Source organism: Podarcis pityusensis (assembly GCF_964106645.2).
Source record: "Podarcis pityusensis genome assembly, chromosome: 4".
NCBI classification, from domain to species: Eukaryota; Metazoa; Chordata; class Lepidosauria; order Squamata; family Lacertidae; genus Podarcis; species Podarcis pityusensis.
The window spans coordinates 57,186,121-57,206,107 of record NC_138027.1 but is presented as its reverse complement, the minus strand read 5'-3'; the positions used below and the strand labels follow the sequence as shown (position 1 = coordinate 57,206,107).

General features: G+C 43.5%; 1 long non-coding RNA gene across 1 annotated transcript; it reads left to right on the top strand.

Moving 5' to 3' along the window:
• Positions 1 to 3,467: 3,467 nt before the first annotated feature.
• LOC308476254 lies at positions 3,468 to 8,254 on the top strand. Its single transcript, XR_013985811.1, has 3 exons — positions 3,468 to 4,183; positions 4,411 to 4,591; positions 5,664 to 8,254. It is a non-coding gene; the product is annotated as an uncharacterized lncRNA (long non-coding RNA).
• The last annotated feature ends 11,733 nt before the right edge of the window (positions 8,255 to 19,987 follow it).

Genomic DNA, 19,987 nt, shown 5'->3' with positions numbered 1-19,987 from the left:
GAAGGGACTTGGGAGTCCAACAGCTAGAGGGCATAGTGTTGGCTACTTCTTGTGTGATTAAAAATTCAAATGGTGCCTTAAGAGCTATATATATGAGGAACTGTTCTTGTGAGGAGTGTGATGGTGGAACAGTGACACCAAAGCCAGCAGCAGTGAGTTGGCACCTTGTACAGATGTCTTCTGCTTCCCACCTGTGAACTGGTTTCCCTTGAAACTTCACCCTGGAAAATGATGGATACATCTGACAACAGCGTATTGAATTCACTTCAGACATCGCCCCTTGTTTTGAGGAAAGTCTCTATGCCCCTTGTTTCTTATGTAAGCTAGGAGGGAAAGGACCCAAAATATATTTCTATAAGCAGCATCTGACTGTTACTTACGACATTGCCTTGCGTAAGGAGCTCCACTAGTCAGCCTGTTCAGCGTGGTGCCATACTGAAGAGCCATATGCCATGTTTTGGGCTGCCAACAAATCAACATTACAATAATTTGCAGACTGTTTTATATTTCCTCAAATTGGGAGTCTATGTAATTAGTTCCTCAGAACAGCCTGGAGGAAATACAGTCTGCTATTTAGGCAGAATTAATGCCCTTGATCTCTCAGTTGTGATTAAAAGAAATCCTAGCTACCAGTACCAAGAACTGAAGGAGAGATCTATGCTGGGGTATTCTTTCTCCAGTCCTGCCTTAATTGCAAAACTGTTTGTGGCCAGTTCTTATGAGAACCTGCTGACTGGCACAAGATGTGCTTGCCATAATTGTTAATGAAAGATGAGTAGTCTCAACTACAGATCTCAGCAGACACGACCAAACTAGCTGTATTAATCACAAACAGCAGTACCTTGGTTACTAACCCAACCCCTACCCCCTAAGTATCCTAGAAGTGGCTCTGGCCTCTATGCATGCTCAGCTAAGGATTATGAGAGTCTTGTCCCTTGCCCCTGAAGGGATTGGGCTTTTGAAAACATTCAGAGCAAATGCTCACAAAGACTTGAGCTTCCTGCAAAGAGTCAGTTTGAATATTTGCAAAAAAGCTTGGAGGGCAATAGAAGGCCATGCACACCCTCCAGGCATTGGTAGAGTGCCTTTTCCAATCAGAGATGCGACTGGGACATCCAGTCCCAGGATCCCCAGTTGGAAACTGACACCGTTCATATCATTTCTGATGGAGAGAATGCCCCTGAGGCTCTTTTTTGAGTCCTCTGATCAAAGGCCTTTGTAATTTCAGCTTTATATCCTCATACCCGCTACCTGTGTTTGACAGTGGTTGTAATAATGGCATTTTACTATAGGCTGTGAATGTTTACTCATCCAAACACTTTGATCATTACCAGCTGCAATAATCTGTATGAGAGCACTTAGGCACTACTGCTGGTAATATATCCTTAATGACCACTGAATTTTCTACTGTGCAAATATTTACTTGAGCAATAAGAAAAAAACAAAAAACCTGCCTCTTGCTCTGATCCCTTACTGCCCATGACATTAGTTATCCATAACAGAGTGTACACAAATGAACATATACATACAGGGCTTTCAAACAAGCAGGTCCCATGTGGATTCTGAGGTGGTACCTGTGCAAGAGGACTATGCTGTATCAGAAATGGCACATCTGAGTTGGCTTTAGCCCAGAGCTCACCAGGACTCTGGGACAAAACCTGTTTTGTGCAAAATAGTTTAGCCCTTGAACATGTGAAGCAGACTGCTACTACATAATGCATTTCTAACTGAAAGTGAACTATCAGGATTTACTGTAATACCCTCTGCATGGGGCTGCCCTTGAAGATGATTAATGCATTTCAGCTGTTGCAAAATTATTCTGTTCATCTCCTGATCAATATTGTGAGGAATCAACATTATTGTTGTTTAGTCGTGTCCGACTCTTCGTGACCCCATGGACCAGAGCACGCCAGGCACTCCTGTCTTCCACTGCCTCCCGCAGTTTGGTCAGACTCATGTTCTTAGCTTCGACAACACTGTCCAACCATGTCATCCTCTGTCGTCCCCTTCTCCTTGTGCCCTCAATCTTTCCTAACATCAGGGACTTTTCCAAGGAGTCTTCTCTTCTCATGAGGTGGCCAAAGTATTGGAGCCTCAGCTTCATGATCTGTCCTTCCAGTGAGCACTCAGGGTTGATTTCCTTAAGAATGGAAAGGTTTGATCTTCATATTCAGTTGCAATTGTATTGGATTCCAGTGTAGCTCCAGGCCACATTTAATGTAAGAAACATAAGTAAGATCTAAGAAGAGCTCAGCTGGAAGGAGCCAAAGGCCTATTTAGCCGAGCATTCTGCTCTCACAGTGGCCAACTAGATGCCAATGGAAGCCCTCAAACAGGGCCTGAACCCAGCACTGCTCTTCCCACTTGTGATTCCCAGCAAGAGGTATTCAGAGGCCAGTTTTAGGTATTTATACCCTTAACAGGTTTCCAGGCCATCTGAAACCTGAAAAGAGCAGAAATACAGCAAACACAAAGCAACCAGCAGAGAGAAAAGCCCTTTCTCCAGTAGCCAGCCACTGTACCTCTGTTGGCAAGCACACATGAAGAAGGGCCTCTGTTGAGTGTCTTCGTACATAGGCAGACACTTGTGGAAATAAACTTACCTTTAAAGCAGAGATAGGCAGCCGATGGCTGTTCAGTTGCTGCAGGAGTCCATTAGCTCCAGCTAGCATGGCCAATAGCTAGGGTCCAGCAACATCTAGAGAGTCATAGGTTCCCCACTTCTGCTTTCAAGTCATCCGTGGCCTAGGACTCACATGCCATAGAGGCCACCTCTTTGGCCTTAGTTCATCTGCATGCAGAAGCTTAGGTCCTGCTCCGTAAGCCCTTGCTTCGCGAGGATGTGGGTGGGCCCTCTACTACAGTAGCCCCAATGTGATGGAACAAGGTGATGATGGGCCTTCCTCTCTACCTTTTGTAAAAGCTGCAAGACAACTCCCTTCCCCCCATTAGCACCCAGTGAAGTGGGCTCTTTGTATGCTTTGCAGGTTTGATACTAACCTGGAGGTTGTTAATGCAATGAAGTGATGGACAACCTGCTGCCCTCCAGATGTGGTGGGACTACAACTCCCATCATCCACGATCCTTGGCTATGCTGCCTGGGGCTGACAGGAGCTGGGCAACATCTAGAGTGCTATAGGTTTACTATCCCTGATGCAATTGCTAAATTTGTCTTTTTTTAAAATATGGCATCAAATTGTGCTTTATTGTTATTTTAAATATACAGTATTTAATTGCATGCTTCTTTGACACCCCCTCAAAAAGCAGCAACAGCAGCAGCAGCAGCAGCAGCAATAATAATAATAATAATAATAATAATAATTGCATTGCTCCTGTGGATCAGTCCTTACTTACATAAAAATCAGCTTACTTGCCAGCCATCAGCTCAGGGACTAATTGCACATTATGCAGAAATGCATAAAGGACAGAATTGAAGTTGTTTGCTTTGTTTGTTTGTGTTGCTGCTTATTACATTTGTGTACCACCTACGCCAGTGACCGGGCTCTATGCTAAAGGCTGTAGGCAATTTACAACGTACAAATTAGGAGATACAATTAAAAATCCATAAATACAATTACATAAGAACATCAATAACCTACCCCTCCATTAAACAAAGCTATATGGGGGGGAAATTCATCGTCCAAAACAACAACAGCAATGAACATTAAATCTGTCATCAGGAAGAACATGTTAACTGTAAAACTCTAAAAATTGGGCTCATTTTATTAATATTAAATTATTAATTAATGAAATTAAAACTAATAAAACAGCTAAAATTGACTAAAAAGCCTGAAAAATATGTCTTTGACTGGTGCTGAACAAAAAGCAGTTTTGGGATGTTGGGATTTGGAGGAGAAAAGTAGCTGAGGGGAAGGAAAATGTGTTTTAAACTCTGCTGGAGGAAAAACACCTGTTGTAGTTTGAAACGAGTAAGATGCAAGTGAATATAGCGTTTAGCTTCTGTTATCAGTTAGCTCTCTTTGTGAGGACAAACTCCTTGATCTGAAGGTCCTTTTTACTCTCTGTATACAGCCATTTGGGGAAGAAAAAACAACAACCATGCAAATCTATTTCTTCACCTTTGTCTTCATTTATTTTTATTCCTATCACGGTCCTACATTTCTGGACATTCACAAGTCTTTCTAAGCCAGTTTACAGGTTGTCATTGAAATACATTACAGTGGTACCTTGGGTTAAGTACTTAATTCGTTCTGGAGGTCTGTTCTTAACCTGAAACTGTTCTTAACCTGATGCACCACTTTAGCTAATGGGGCCTCCTGCTGCTGCCGTGCCGCCGGAGCACGATTTCTGTCTCATCCTGAACCAAAGTTCTTAACCTGAAGCACTATTTCTGGGTTAGCAGAGTATGTAACTTGAAGCGTATGTAACCCGAGGTACCACTGTATTTAGAAATAAGCAATGAACAATATTGTTGTATAAAGTCATCACGGCATTTCCTCACAGGACAGTAAGTGGCAGATGGCTCCAAGGACAGGAGGGAGCAGTCTAGCTGGAACAGGAGCAGGTTCCTGACATCTTCTTCACCAGCCTCCCTCCCTCTCCTGGGATCCTCCCCATGAGGTAGTAGGTGGTAGCTACCCTGGGGGCAGAAGAGAGAGGACAGTTCAACTAGGCCAGGCTCTGACATCTTTGGCTTTGGCCTATCCCATGTTTACTTCTGCTCTTCTTCCTAGGCATGGGTCTGAGAAGTTTTTTGTTTGGCCTGCTGTTTCCCCAGGAAAACCCCACCGAATTGGAGGAAGTTCCAATCCACAGAAAACCCTATTCAGCGGTAAACTACGGGGTTTCCCGGCGAAAGTGGCAGGGCAAACAAGAAACGTACTGGACCCGTGCCTAGAAAGTGTGGGCAAGCTCTTCTTCACCTTTCTCCCTCACTGTCTCTTTTGTTCACAGCGACCATAGTCAAGTCCCAGGAACCTTAGGATAGGTAGCAAGGCTGTGGTGCCAATGGGTGCTTTCCTCCTGAGGTTGTTAGTGGTGTGTCCATGTGTGGTGGGAATATTTCCATTGGGACTGCAGCTAAGGGGGGAAGGGTTAAGCCTACCCTCCACACATGGTGCCATCCTGATGGAATGTTTGCTCTGCACTTTTTTAAAAACATGATTTGTTCCCAAGTGATGTCATTTGGCCTCCGTATGACAATAATTATTTATTGTCACTGATTTATTAATCACATTCAAAACCTTTCAAAGACCCAGCTGGGAAAGCCAATTTATTTATGCTGGGAATGGGCAGAGCTATAGGAAGCCAGCATAATTGATGGCATAATTTAATATGTATGTTTCGTATTCACATTGGTGAGTTGTAAAGTTTTGTCCTTAATGCCAAAATAATAAAAAAGCAGGCGGGATGGGGCACAGTCTGCTGTCTTCCTTTGGCCTAGGCAGTTTATTGCTGAGGAAAGCTGCCAATTCTCCATCTGAACTATCTTGATTTTCTGCCTGTCTGCCAGCTGCCCGACCTCACCTGTCTGACTACGGCCTGTTTGCCCCAAGATGCTTGCTTGCCCCTGTGCCTGAGTGCAGGATGCAAAGCATATCCTCCTCTCCCACTGAGTTTTCCTTTCTCTCACCAGCACTTGCGTGCTATATATTAAAGACTGTGAAGCCTGGGAAATAATATGCGGTGGATCTGGTAGGGAGAAAGAATCACCTTTCCGCTGAAAATTATATGACGCCAACAAATGGAAACAGCCGCCTTAAATGACGGGGGACCATCTGGACCATACGTCATCTGCCGAATCAACAGCATCCCATAAACCATTCCAAGTGTCTCAGCAGGGTCCAAAACTTGGCATGTGGTAGTTATGACTGACAGAAGGATTGAATGGGAAGAGCCAAGAGCTGTAAGACACATCCGGCTTGAAACTCATTGTGAAATTATCTGATGACATTATTACTGCAGCAAGGACCAATTTCACCCCCCCTACATCCCAGTATCGTCAGCCACAATTGGCACATTTCTATAGTTAGTATTAGATAAAAGAAACCTCTTGCATATTCTGTATTGCTTTAGCCTCCACACACACAGAGATTCCTCACACTTTAAAAACGTTTCTTTGGAAGTGACAGTCAAATCCATTGCAGGTATTATCTTCAGACTTCAATCCCCACTCAGTCATGATCCTCACAAGGTGTCCTTGGACCAGTCATTGTCTATTAGCCCATCCTAACTCACAGGGTTGTTGTGAGAATGCACAGCATACACGAACTTGAACTATTAGGAGGAGCAGTAGGTATATATCTGGAGAACAGAAAACACTTGTTTTATTACTGATTATTTATTTTAATTATTTCCAAAATGTATACCCCACCATTTTACAGAATAACCAAGGTGGCTTAAAATTAATAAAATAGTACAATGGTACCTTGGGTTACAGATGCTTCAGGTTACAGACTCCGCTAACCCAGAAATAGTACCTCAGGTTAAGAACTTTGGTTCAGGATGAGAACAGAAATTGCGCCGCGGCGGCAGAGGCACGGTGGCGGCAGCGGGAGGTCCCATTAGCTAAAGTGGTACCTCAGGTTAAGAACAGTTTCAGGTTAAGTACGGACCTCCAGAACAAATTAAGTACTTAACCTGAGGTACCACTGTATTTAGGTACTGCTTTTTGACAAATCCAAATGATGCACAGACAACTTTTCTGCAATCTTTACAGCAATCCTACAAGGTAGGTCATAGAATCAAAGAAGGTTAGTGTTATTATTTCCATTCTGCAAATAGCTGTGGCTAAGAGAGAGTGTCTTGCCTATCTGAGCCACCTACAGAGGTGAGATCTGAACCCAGGACCTTCAAGCTCAACATCTTAGCAATGACACTCCACCAGCAGTCAGCAGTGCTTGCTGCATCATTCAGACACCCCACAGTAAATAAACAACAGCAGCAGCAAGTAATTTCCTTGCCCATCTCTACTTTCCTCCCTGAGAGATTATCTGGTAAGTTTCTTTTCATCTGTACCCTGTTAGTTTGCTCGGTTATTATTGAAGATCATGTGGACTCTACTCCCAGAATAATAAACTGCATGCAGTCAAGTCATGGGTGAGTGACACTTCTGCTGTGTGGCCCAGGGGGAAGGCCCCATCTTGTTGTTTTGCTGTTCCCTCTGCCATTCTAAGAAACTGAATCGGCCTTGCCTGTTTCCCCAGACCTCTTTTATGTTGCTTATACATTCTCTTTGCCCTAGAGCATCACTGACCAATTGCTGCCTTGGTTTTACACCACCTCCATTTACAATCAAAAGATGTTCCTTGCAGGAAGCCAGTGAAACTGAAACAAATCTCTCAGGGGATTCCCAGGTCGCTGTCGTTTGGCTTTCCCCATTCTGATTGGTCACAGATAATTGCTTAAGGAGCTGCTTGTGTCTGCATCTCATCCTGTCACCCATTGCCTCTGATTAGCAACAGAGGAATTTCCTGTTGTATGTGTGTGTGTTAAGTTAGTACCTCATTAAAGTGCTAAAAGAACATCCCAAAGACCCAAGACTAGCTCAGGGCATAAACCTCCTTTCCTAACTATTGGCCAATTTCTGCTTTGTTGTTTCTTTTGTGCTCCTTTCTTTTTTTTAAGCTATGCTGACATTGTGCAAAAGTACCCCTTGACTACAGAGACTTGGCAAATTTCTTCTGCTGATTTCTTTTGTCTGTGTGCGGTGGGGGAGAGGTGATGGCACTCTTTTTGCATTTGCACAACCCCCAGCTACTTCACAAGCCCATTGCAAGATTCCTTCCTCTGCCGGCTCTTTTTTTTAGTGTGACACATACACATTTCTAATGTGTGTGCATTCTACCACTGCTTTAACAATCCCTCTTCCCAAAGAACTCTAGGAACTGCAACTCTGTGAGGCAGAGGTGCCAACATGTGAGGGAGATGGGGTGGGGTTTGATGTCACGCGCATGATGTCACACACACAATGTGCAATGTGGCATCACGCTGTCAAGATGTTGGGAGGAGCAAGGGGCGGCAGCGCAGCTTCAATGGCTGGCGGTTCCTCCTCTCCAGCACTCGGTCTCCTCTTCCTCCTCCTACCGCTGCCATCAGCCGGGGGCTGCTTCCCCCTTCCTTCCCCTCCATGGCAGGAGGAGGAGAAGAAGGAGCCGGCCACTGAAACTGCACTGTGCTTGGCTCCGTACTTGGCCCCCTCCACCCCTGCTTCTTTTTAACATGGGGGGGGGAGCCCCCACAAATTATTAGGCGGACTCAAAAGAGCTGGGCCCCTAGGAGTTGGTGCCCCTGCTATGAGGGGAATAGAGGTCTCCTAACAACTCTCAGCACCCTTCATAAGCTACAACTCCCAGGAGTCTTTGAGGGAAGCCATGTGCTTTAAATGTATGGCCCCCAAATCTAAAAGATCTTCTCCATACAGAGCTGCTTGGGTGTTAATATCAACAGTAGGAGCCCTCTTTGTAGTTCCACCACCTTCAGAAGCTTGGGGTGCTGGTCCAGCAGAGGGCATTCTTTGTGCCATCCCCTACATTGTCAGATTTTGTTGTAGGCTGAAGGCACACCTATTTATCCTGTCCTTTAGCACATAAGACGTACATTTTTAGGACCCACAAAATTCTTGTGATCACAGTGTTGCATTTTAAATTGTTGTGACCCGCCCTGGGACCTTGGGGTGAAGGGTGGATAATAAAGCAAATGAAAAGTAATTAAAAGTAATCATATCACATTAACTGTTGTGTCTTCATTACATCAACACAAAACGAAAGGCTGGCCTGAAGGGTAACAGGATGTGAACTGTGCTACCAACATTTAGAACCAAGGGAGTGGACTGGTGACAAGCAGGTCCTACTTGACAACTTGTGGCTACGTAGCAGTTTTTTAGCGTTTGGGGTCAGCACGCAAGCCCGTTGAATTCCACACTGATTTCTGTGAGCTCAGGCAGCCTGTATTCCTAGTTCACTGTACACCGTTTTCAAATACCTTGTTTATGCTGAGAGTGATTGAATTCTATGAAGTAATAAAGAAAGAATCTGCCTACGTTTTGACCCTCTGCACATCAGTAGAGGGAAATTTATATTAGGCTGCAATTCATGTTGGGAATCGGCGCTAACGTGATGTGCATATATGGCAGGCTTCAGGCTGGGATCCAGGTAAGGGAGACTGCTAATTGTAGGCAGATGTGGGTACAGGCTGAACAAAAATTAGTGCAAGCAAGGTGAACAGCTGTGGTCTCTACAGCTTCAGCTCAAATGGAGCGTATGAGGAAGAATGCACAGTGAAATGTTCGTGGAAGGCTGAAGTCACTTCTGGCCACAATCCAGAGATATAAACATGCAGCAGTGGGCTGCAATTAGGGATGTGAGAGAAATCCCATTCAGATCACATTTAAAAGCAAACCTACCTAGTTCACACAATGCATGATCTGTAACTCAACCATCCTTTGAAATCACCCTTCTCCGAATTTTGCATTGCGGTTCCCTAGCCATATAATGTGTCCTAAAATGCATACACTGGGGCAAATTCTGAATAAAAATGCATGTATTAGTGAATATATATATATATATATATATATATGCGCATATAATAGTGAAAATAGCAAACGAAATTGGCAATTCCCTCAGGTAGTGCAATGGGTCAGTGTGTCTGGCTGTTAAGCAAAAGGTTGGTGAGCCCACCCAGGGACGGCTGTGGGCAGAATTCCTGCATTGCAGAGGGTTGGGCCAGATGACCTTTGGGGTCCCTTCCATCTCTACAATTCTGTGAAAATATATGGGGAAATTGCTTTGCAAAAAAATGTGTATATTAGGCAAAATTGCATACCAAATTGTGTATATCAAGAGACATTTGCATAAAATGCTGATGAGGCCTTGAACAAAATTCACAAATTGCTGTGGAAATGTGGAGAACTGAATTTAAGCCTGGAAAATTTGTGAAACAGAGAGAAAGCAACAATGACAGATTTGAGCATAACTAACTGCAGTGTATGCAGATCTTTCTGAACCTACCCATTGGTCGATATCCTGAGCTCTGTCACCCGTGGTTGCTGGCTGTTTCACAAAGCAGATGCAGGGGAGATGCTCAGAGGTAGTTGTGAACATCTTCCACCTCCTCCTTGCCCACCTGACAGAATAGCACAGGTGCCTTCCACACTAAGGAGAGGCCAAGGAGGCCTCTTCTGACAGTGCAGCAAAAGCAGCACCAGGGTCAGGTTTAGCTTCTCAGATTACAACTTTTTGTGACTAAGTACCTTGGCCCTTAATCCAACATAATGTAATGGGGAGAGTGTCAGATTAGTTAGGATTGGGGGAACCCTGGTTCAGATCCCCACTCAGCCATTGGGTGACCTTGGGCCAATAGCTCTCTCTCAACCTGAGCTACCTCACAGGGAGGTTGAGAGGAACAAATGGAGAGCGAAACCATGAACCTAGTACATTAAAAACAACAACAACAGACTTCAGAAAAGAAAATACGGGAGAGGGAAGACAGGCAAATGGATATATTGGGAAGCCTAGCTTAATTTGTGTTGACTTTCACCTGTTTTCAGTGCCAGGGCTCAACTATCGAAAATGAAGTAGAAATTGATGGTGTTGCCTCTGAGCAGGTGCAGAGTGCCCTTTATGTCACAATGGAGGGCAGAACTACATGTTATGATGCATTGGATTCTCAGTCCTGTGTCGATTTGTAGGGGTGAAATTGGCAAGTGAGAGATATTGCTTAACCCTTCTCCTGCCCACCAGTTCTTTCCTTCAGCATATCACCTCAACTGTTTTCCCCATGGCTCCCTCTCACAACCAGCTTCAAGCCTGGAAATAAACTGACGGGAAAATGCCCTAAAAGGAGAAGCTGTGGGGGATAAATCGTGAGTGGGGGGTGTTATATACTCTCCCCCATTACTTTTACTTGGCAAACAAATGTTTGGGAAGCGCAGACTTCCTTCTGGCAAGGTTTCATTCCATTCTGAGCAACGGCAAGAAACACTTCACACACACATCAAGGAACAGGCGGGAAAGCTTCCAGATCAGAGGGTGTTGTTTCCAGACAGACTTCAACTCTGGCATCTTTTTTTCCTAGAAATCAGGAACCCATGCGACCAAAGTAAATAGAAGGCTGTAATTGTGCTGCTTGACATTTTCAGGCCCGGCAATTGACATTGCTGAAGCAGTCTGACACAAATTCCACAGCCGAGAAAGACGTGTGGGGAAATGCATCACACATAGAAGTGGCTGTGGGCTCCTGATGCAATCTGACCCTCCCCTTGTCAACTGCTGTGGGCACGACGCTTGCCTGCTTCTGGTTTAAAAAGATTCAAGCTCTCCCGGGCGCTCCTCCCTTCTGAGCCGGCCTGCGTAAACCGAGCACAGCAGCAGGGGCGGGAAAGACATCACTTTGGTTTGTCCATCAGAATTTGCTAGACGAGGGATATGATCAATGGCAGCTCTTTCGGGACAAGCCGTATGGAGCCCCGTCCCACCCTGATTCGGGGCATGTGGCACGTAGACACAAGCACCCTTGTGCGCACGCACATGTACACACACTGCTACAAAGCTATCCTTGTATAAACTTTATCAGGAAGTCATCTGGACAGAGTTTTCCAGACTGCTGTGTTTAACTCTTCCCTGATGCTGGCCTGAATTTATACTGTCTGATTATTCTCACAGATTAGACAGTCTGTTTCCAGTTGTTCCAGTTGTCTATGAATCGCTTCCATACTCTGGCTGATGAGCTATAGTCCAGTAAGGAACTCCGGCTTTTCTACATGGATTTGGGCAATAATTTGGAATGCACATCTTTGGACGAGGTGTCAGATTATAGCACAGATTTGGCTGAGTTGCACAAAATTAATGTTTGTTGATTACATTTGCACTTCGTCTTTCCTCTAAGGAACATTTGAATCAGGGCAGTGCACCAACTCCAGCCGGATCCTGAATTGAATAGGGCCGATTTGGGTCAATCTGGGATTTGGCCAGAGCTGGTTGAAGCAGCCCTAGACAAGTCAGACTGGGTCCACATGGAGTAATCTGAGGATTCCAAAAAGTAGGTGGGTGGGAAGCAGAGAGAGTTGGAAAGTAGCAGACGGAGGGAGAGGGGAGAAGAAGTAATTGAGATCACATGGAATCTGCCCCCATCCTTTGTGGACTAAATGAAAATGAAACACGAAACAATGATTTGCAGAGCAGGAGAAGGAGCAAGTGGTGAGGCTGGGTGTGGTGAGCAGGTATATGAGGATAGCAGATCGAAGGAGCGTAAGGGCATCTTTTAAGGGCACACATTTTATTTTATTTATTTACTGCATTTATAGACCACCTTTTCAAACTTGGAAGTGATATATGCAGTTCTCCTCCTCCACTACAACCCTTTGAGGTAGGTTAGTTTGAGAGACAGTGACTGACCCCAAATCACACCGTGAGCTTCATGGCGATTCAAACCCTGGTCTCCCATGTACTAGTCCAACACTCTTAACTGTTACACCACACTGGCAGGAGAGATACTATGATCATAAAGGTGGTTTTCTCAGGGTGAGGCTCATTTATTATACTGCGGGTGTGCTGACTCATGCAATTTAACTAAATGCAAGAAACTCAACATATAACATGTGTATTACTTGGTGGAAAGGCCTTTACTTTTTATTTTATTTTAAAAACTCTATTTTCAAAACCCTAATTTAAAAGGCCTCAAATTGCTTCAGGGCCCAGATCCAAGTCAGATTGGGACCTTTCTGAAGCGCTGGATCGGGCCTTAAATCTGATGAGGGCAGGGCATGTGCACAGCCCCAGTTTTAACCTTACAACCCTCAACTGCAAGTGCATGAGGAGCGCCAGTAGAACATCTCCTGCATAATGTGCAGTTTGGTCCTCCAACCTCACTAGAATTGCCTTGGCTTCTGGCCTTACAGTTTTCACACGTGGGAATGCTGGAGCACAGGAACTCACGAGATCTTCCTGAGTACCTGAGTTTAGTACCTGAGTACCTGAGTTTCTGTGTTTAGTAATAGTAAGTGGTATCCATTACAGCTAGATTACATTTGTTGATCTTTAACATCTGAATCCTTAGAAGGCAAATAAACAGGGAAGGAAGTTCTTAGGAGTCTTTCGTTGTTTATCTTTGTCACTTCCGAAAATAACCACATCTTGAGCAAAGACGTGCCTTGCTGGTCATCTCACTCATTGATCAGCAGAGCAACAGACACAAATGGGCCCATGAAAAAACTGATTATGTCTTGCTACTCCCAACAATTCCATCAAAAAACGACAAGAAAGAATATATATGATGATGACACCACGATCTTACATGTTCTTTAAAGCTGTAATATCACCACAGGCAGCAGAGAACCTGACATCTTGCACTGCACCTCACAAGGAATCTGAGGCACTCAGCTAGGGATTGAGTGGGTTGTGGAATTCAGAGTTTATCCTTTGCAAACAGGTGCAGAAAGGGGGTGTCGCAGCGGGGGCTGACATCCAGCCACAGTTACAGGCCAAACACTGACATATTACACCAGTTTAAATTTGGAGGGATTCTTTCCTGCCAATTGGGTCCTTCTGGATTTACAGCACTAATTACAGCAAAGGTCCAGTAATAGAATGTTCACCTGGTTACAGTAGAAAATCTAGGCTCAATTTTTTTACTGAGTCTTGGACTTATCCGATAGAAAGCTGCGTTTTACAAAGTCAGGTCATTGATTCAGCTAGTTCAATATTGTCCACACTGACTGGCAGCAGTTCTCCATGGTGTAGTGGTCAGAATGCCAGACTAGGACCTGGGAGACCTAGGTTCAAATCCCCACTCAGCCACAAAACTCACTTGCTGACCTTGGGTCAGACTCTACGTTTCAGCTTGGCCTACCGCATAGGGTTGTTTGCAAAATGAAATGAAATGAAATGAAAGAGGGTTGTTTGGATAAAAAGGATAAAAGGCAAATATACTCTGAAGAAATAAGCTTTTGCCCATAGACTCCCATAATTCATAGACACATGCATATGTACCAGGCATACAAGCCATGGATGCAAAACACTGACTTCATATTCATAGTGCCCAGGTTATCAGCTGTCCCTTTCTGAGATGGAAAAATCTAATCTCTAGGGTCTCTTTTGCTCACCTTACCTGCAGATAATTTGGTCAAATTTTTCTATAGCCAGCTCAACATTTGCATATCTTTTCTGAGATATCATGCCAGAATTTTACTTAGCATTCAAAGTATGGGCTGCACATACAATTTGTTTATGCAGGATCAACATCTTCTTTAACATATTATTTTTACTAGAAATCTTTTTTTTTAAATGATATTTATTAAAGTTTCAAAGAAAAAATTACATAGATAAAAAGAAAAGAAAAAGAAATAAAAAAGAAAAAAATACAAAATACAAAATACAGAAAAAAGATAGAAAACACTTTTAAAAAAAAATCGATCTTTCCATAACTTACATTTCATTTCCTTACTTCCCTGACTTCCTCACACCTCCCTTTTTTGTATTCCAGTTCTATTAGTTAATTCAGCAATTCCTTTCCCTCTTTGTTTTTGTCTTAATCCTTTAACTTAACATATTATAACTTTAGATTCTCATCTGTTAACAATCCATTTGTACATACACCTTTATAACATTGCTGCTAAGACCACTTAATTTCATTCTGACATCATTCTAACATTCATTAATTTTGCAATATTTCTGTAAATAGTCTTTAAATTTCTTCCAATCTTCTTCCACCGACTCTTCTCCCTGGTCTCGGATTCTGCCAGTCATTTCCGCCAGTTCCATATAGTCCATCACCTTCATCTGCCATTCTTCCAGAGTGGGTAAATCTTGTGTCTTCCAATACTTTGCAATAAGTATTCTTGCTGCTGTTGTGGCATACATAAAGAAAATTCTGTCCTTCTTTGGCACCAATTGGCCGACCACGCCCAGGAGAAAAGCCTCTGGTTTCTTCAAGAAGGTATATTTATATACCTTTTTCATTTCATTATAGATCATCTCCCAGAAAGCCTTAATCCTTGGGCAAGTCCACCAAAGGTGAAAGAATGTACCTTCAGTCTCTTTACATTTCCAACATTTATTATCGGGCAAGTGATAGATTTTTGCAAGCTTGACTGGTGTCATGTACCACCTGTATATCATTTTCATAATATTCTCTCTTAAGGCATTACATGCCGTAAACTTCATACCTGTGGTCCATAACTGTTCCCAGTCAGCCATCATTATGTTATGTCCAACATCTTGTGCCCACTTAATCATAGCAGATTTAACCGTTTCATCCTGAGTATTCCATTTCAACAGCAAGTTATACATCTTTGACAAAATCTTAGTTTTGGGTTCTAACAGTTCTGTTTCTAATTTTGATTTTTCCACCTGGAAGCCTATTTTCTTATCCAAATTGTATGCCTCCATTATCTGATAATAATGGAGCCAATCTCGCACTTTGTTTTTTAGTTTCTCAAAGCTCTGCAATTTCAGTCTATCTCCCTCTTGTTCCAGAATTTCCCAATATTTCGGCCATTTGGCCTCCATATTGAGCTTTTTCAGAGCTTTCGCTTCCATCGGTGACAGCCACCTTGGGGTTTTATTTTCCAGTAGGTCTTTATATCTTATCCAGACATTAAACAATGCTTTCCTGACAATATGATTTTTAAATGCTTTATGTGCTTTGACCTTATCATACCACAAATATGCATGCCATCCAAATACATTATTAAAACCTTCTAAGTCCAAAATGTCTGTGTTTTCAAGAAGCAGCCATTCTTTCAGCCAGCAAAAAGCTGCTGATTCATAATAAAGTCTAAGGTCTGGCAGGGCAAATCCACCCTTTTCCTTTGCATCCGTTAGTATTTTAAATTTTATTCTAGGCTTCTTGCCCTGCCAGACAAATCTAGAGATATCTCTCTGCCACCTCTTGAAGCAATCCATTTTGTCCAAAATTTGCAATGTTTGAAAGAGAAATAACATTCTAGGCAATACATTCATTTTTATCGCAGCAATACGGCCTAGCAGTGAAAGCTTCAAATTTGACCAATTTTCTAAGTCTTTTTTCACTTCAGCCCAGCATTTTTCATAATTGTCTTTAAATAGATTCCCATTTTTTGCTGTCATGTTAATCCCCAGGTATTTCACTTTCTTAACCACTGTTAAACCTGTCTCATTCTGAAACCTCTCTTTCTCAACCACAGTTAAGTTTTTCTCTAAGACCTTTGTTTTTAACTTATTCAATTTAAATCCTGCAACCTGACCAAATTCTTGAATCAGTTCCAAAACCCTTTTAGTATAGATTCTGGCTCCTGCAATGTCAATACTAAGTCATCTGCAAATGCTCTCAATTTGTACTGTTTAGCTCCGACTTGTATACCTTTAACCAATTGGTCCCTTCTAATCATATTCAGCAGGACCTCCAGGACCGATATAAATAGCAATGGGGAGATTGGGCATCCTTGTCGTGTCCCTTTTGCTATCTTAAATTCCGCCGTCACCACGTTATTTACAATTAATTTAGCCTTTTGTTCTGAATAAATTGCACTTATACCGTTTTCAAAGCCTTGGCCTACCCCCATCCCCTGTAGGTTCTTCTTCATGAAACTCCAAGAAATATTGTCAAAGGCTTTCTCCGCGTCCACAAATATCAAAACTGCCTTGGTATTTATATTCACTTGTAGTTTTTCTAAAATATTGATTATGTTTCTCACATTGTCAGACAAATGTCTACCCGGGAGAAAGCCTGCTTGATCTTTATGTATCTCTTCCATTAGGACTCTTTTTAGTCTTTTAGCCAAAATGTCTGCAAAGATTTTGTAATCCACATTGAGCAGTGATATGGGGCGGTAGTTCTTAAGCTGGGTCTTTTCAGTCTCTATTTTAGGTACAAGTGTAATATACGCTTCTTTCCACGACTCTGGTGCCCTTTTCCCACCCATTATTTCGTTACAGACTTCCTTTAAAGGTTGTACTAGCCCTTCCTTCAAGGATCTGTAGTATCTAGAAGTCAGTCCATCCGGTCCTGGAGATTTACCTAGTTGCATATTCTGAATGGCACCTTCTACCTCCTGTTCAGTTATTTTATAGTTCAGCATTACTAGAAATCTTAGTCCCTCTTCCAGATCAGTCTTGTCTCTTTTCCTCCTTTCCTGCTTGTGGGCCCTGGGTGTGGTTTCACTGAGCTCTCCCTTTCCCCAGGATATATTTATTCAGTTCCAGTCTTTCCTGGGCTCAACCTATTTCTTATCTATCCCCTTTCTTCAGCCATCCCAGCTCTGGACTTGGTGCCTCTAACTCACCTGCCTCTCTTTGGAGCATCCTTCCCATTTAGCTTCCCCATCCTCATTGTGCTGTGAGCCCCTGGGGCTTCTCCAAACCATAGATCCTCTCACTTTCCTTACATAGGCACATGTAAAGGGCACCAGCATTGGAGAAACACAACCACTGCAAGCAGGGTGCTTGTGCTCTCCAGCCCTCTCTTGCAGATTCAAATGGCTTCAATCCAACAACTCAACTAGTTAAAACATTAATATAAACAATGATAAAAGCTAGAGTTTACTAAAACAAAGCCATCAGAGAACCAGATCTTTTATGGAAAGTAGCTTGAGAAGAGCATCTGCTCTTGTTCCTGGGTAGACACAGTGAAGGCATCAGAAGCAGGTTCCATCATCATCATCTAATTTATATCCCACCTTTTCCAATGACAGCAACTCAACAGGCAGTTCCCAAAAGCCTACTGAAACAAGAAAGTCTTCATTGCTGGCATGATGGCTCATGGTGGGGGTGGGGGAGGGAAACAGTCTCTGAGGAAGGAGACATGAATCGTTTTCATTCCCATCTGGGCAACCTGACAGGGGCCACATACAAGTGGTGAGTAGAGTAAGAAGCAAAAGTGGGCTGGGCAACTAACGTAAAAATTGCCTTTGTACATTAGCCTGGTTTCTACATACAATCACCTACCCCTCTCTTTTCTCCAGCCAGCATGATCACAGATTAAGAACACATTCCAGCCAGGCAAAAAGCACTCACATACTCTCCAACAGTGCTTTTTTTCCTGGGGGGATGCATACCCCTAAACATTTTGTGAATCTAAGCTTGGCCTCATTGAGGGGCATTATTTCAATATGAGTAGGAAAATGAGAGTACCCCTAAACTTTTTTTTAAAAAATAGGGGGAAAAATCACCACTCTCCAACATTCCTCAGCTGAAAATCGGGACGCTTATTGCGCCATCTCACAAGTCACCTGGCTTGTGTGGAAGAGCAGTACCAGAAGATGCATGTTGCTGTGACAGTTAGCTGCCCGTCTCCCCTGCCACAGCCCATACCTGGCAACTGCTCACTCCCTTCCTCTGCCCTTCCTCTGCCCACATTGCACCTCAGGCCGCTATGACAGTGGAGGTGGTGGCTTGGGCAGCAGCAGAGAGGGGTTGGCAAGAGTGTTGCGCCTGTCCACCACCTCTGCTCCGGCGGGGAACTGCCTCCCCTACACACTAGGGTTCTGCTTTATGAGGGTTCCGCTTCAAGTGCAAGCACTGGCTCATTGTCCTCCCCAAGCTCGGAAGCGGCGGTGCTGGAGGGGGGAAATGGGATATTTTGGGAGCAAATCATAAGCCAGGATGGCTTCTGTAATTCCGGGAATGTCCTGGAAAAACAGGGACACTTGAAGGGTATGCACACAAGGATGATGTGAAGCAGGAGCAGTAAGGGTCATGGCCTTGGGAGGGTGTGGCCAGGACCAGATAGGGAGACCCAGAGGGCTGCATTTGGCCCCTGAGCCTGCGGTTCCCCACCTCTGCTCTGTAAGCCTTCCCAAAACATGGAGGCCTTTAAAGGTAAACACCAATACTGTGAGTCATGTTTTGACTAGGCCCCCCCTGTTTTGTTTAATTTAATAGCTAAATGTGCTCCCTCTGTGACATTTATGACTTGAAGATGCTTGCTCAGTGGCTTTTGAATGATGGCAGCAATTGACTAGCCATACCTGTTTGGGTGGGGGCTGTAATAAACAGTTTTGCAACTGGAATGTAACCAGCAACGAACATGCAAAGTTTTGCAGTTTGGTTGTGGGTGTGGGAGGAGAGAGGGATATGTTGTTTGCTTTGGGGTTAATTGGTGCTACTTTCGCTTCATTGCATTTGCTTCCCTGGTTCCCCAGGCTCAGCTTGTATATTTGCAAATAAGAAAAAAACACCAACAACACATATAGTAAATGGCTAGCACTCTGCCCTTCAAAGGAAACAGATATAAGAACATAAGAAGAGCCAACTGGGACAAGCCAATGCCCCATCTAGTCCAGCATCCTGTTCTCACAGTGGCCAACCAGAAGCTTGTGGGAAATCCAGAAACAGGACCTGAACACAAGAGAACTCTCCCCTCCTGCAGTTTCCAGCAACTGGTTTTTAGAAGTGTACTGCCTCTCATCAAGGAGGCAGAGCGTGGCTTCTATCATGGCTAGTAGCCATTGATATACTTGCTGAACTCTAAATCCCATTGTACCTGGGAATAATTGGAGTTGGAGTTTCATGACATCTAGAGGACCACAAGTAAGAATGAGGTAGAAACTGGATGCCCTTTAAAGGTGAACCTACCTAATTCACACCATCCGAAACAATACATAAGCTGAAACACATCTGTACCTCAACATTCACACTTCTCTGAATTTTGCAATGCAAAATAACATTTAAAAATGTGTCCTGTTAGGGACAATTGTGTTGCGAAACTGTCTTAGGCAAAATGACATACTAAAAGGGGTATAGCAGGAGAAACTCACACACTGAAAACCCAATCAATTAAAAAAACAGAATCACAAAGTAATGTGGAAAACTGAATTTAAGATTGGAAAAATGAGAAGCTGAAACTGCTGGGGCGACTGTAGAGTGAGATACAATATGAATCAAGAGGAAGATCTTAGTGCTTTGATTTTCCACTAACATCCGTGTGGTACAATATCATCAACTCCCCCACACCCTACAGGAAAAGCTTCAAACAGTCCCAAGGAAAGGAAAATTGAATTAAAAGGGAGGCCTTGTAAAAGTCCAATAGTTCAGCTAGTCGTGTGCGTATTCAC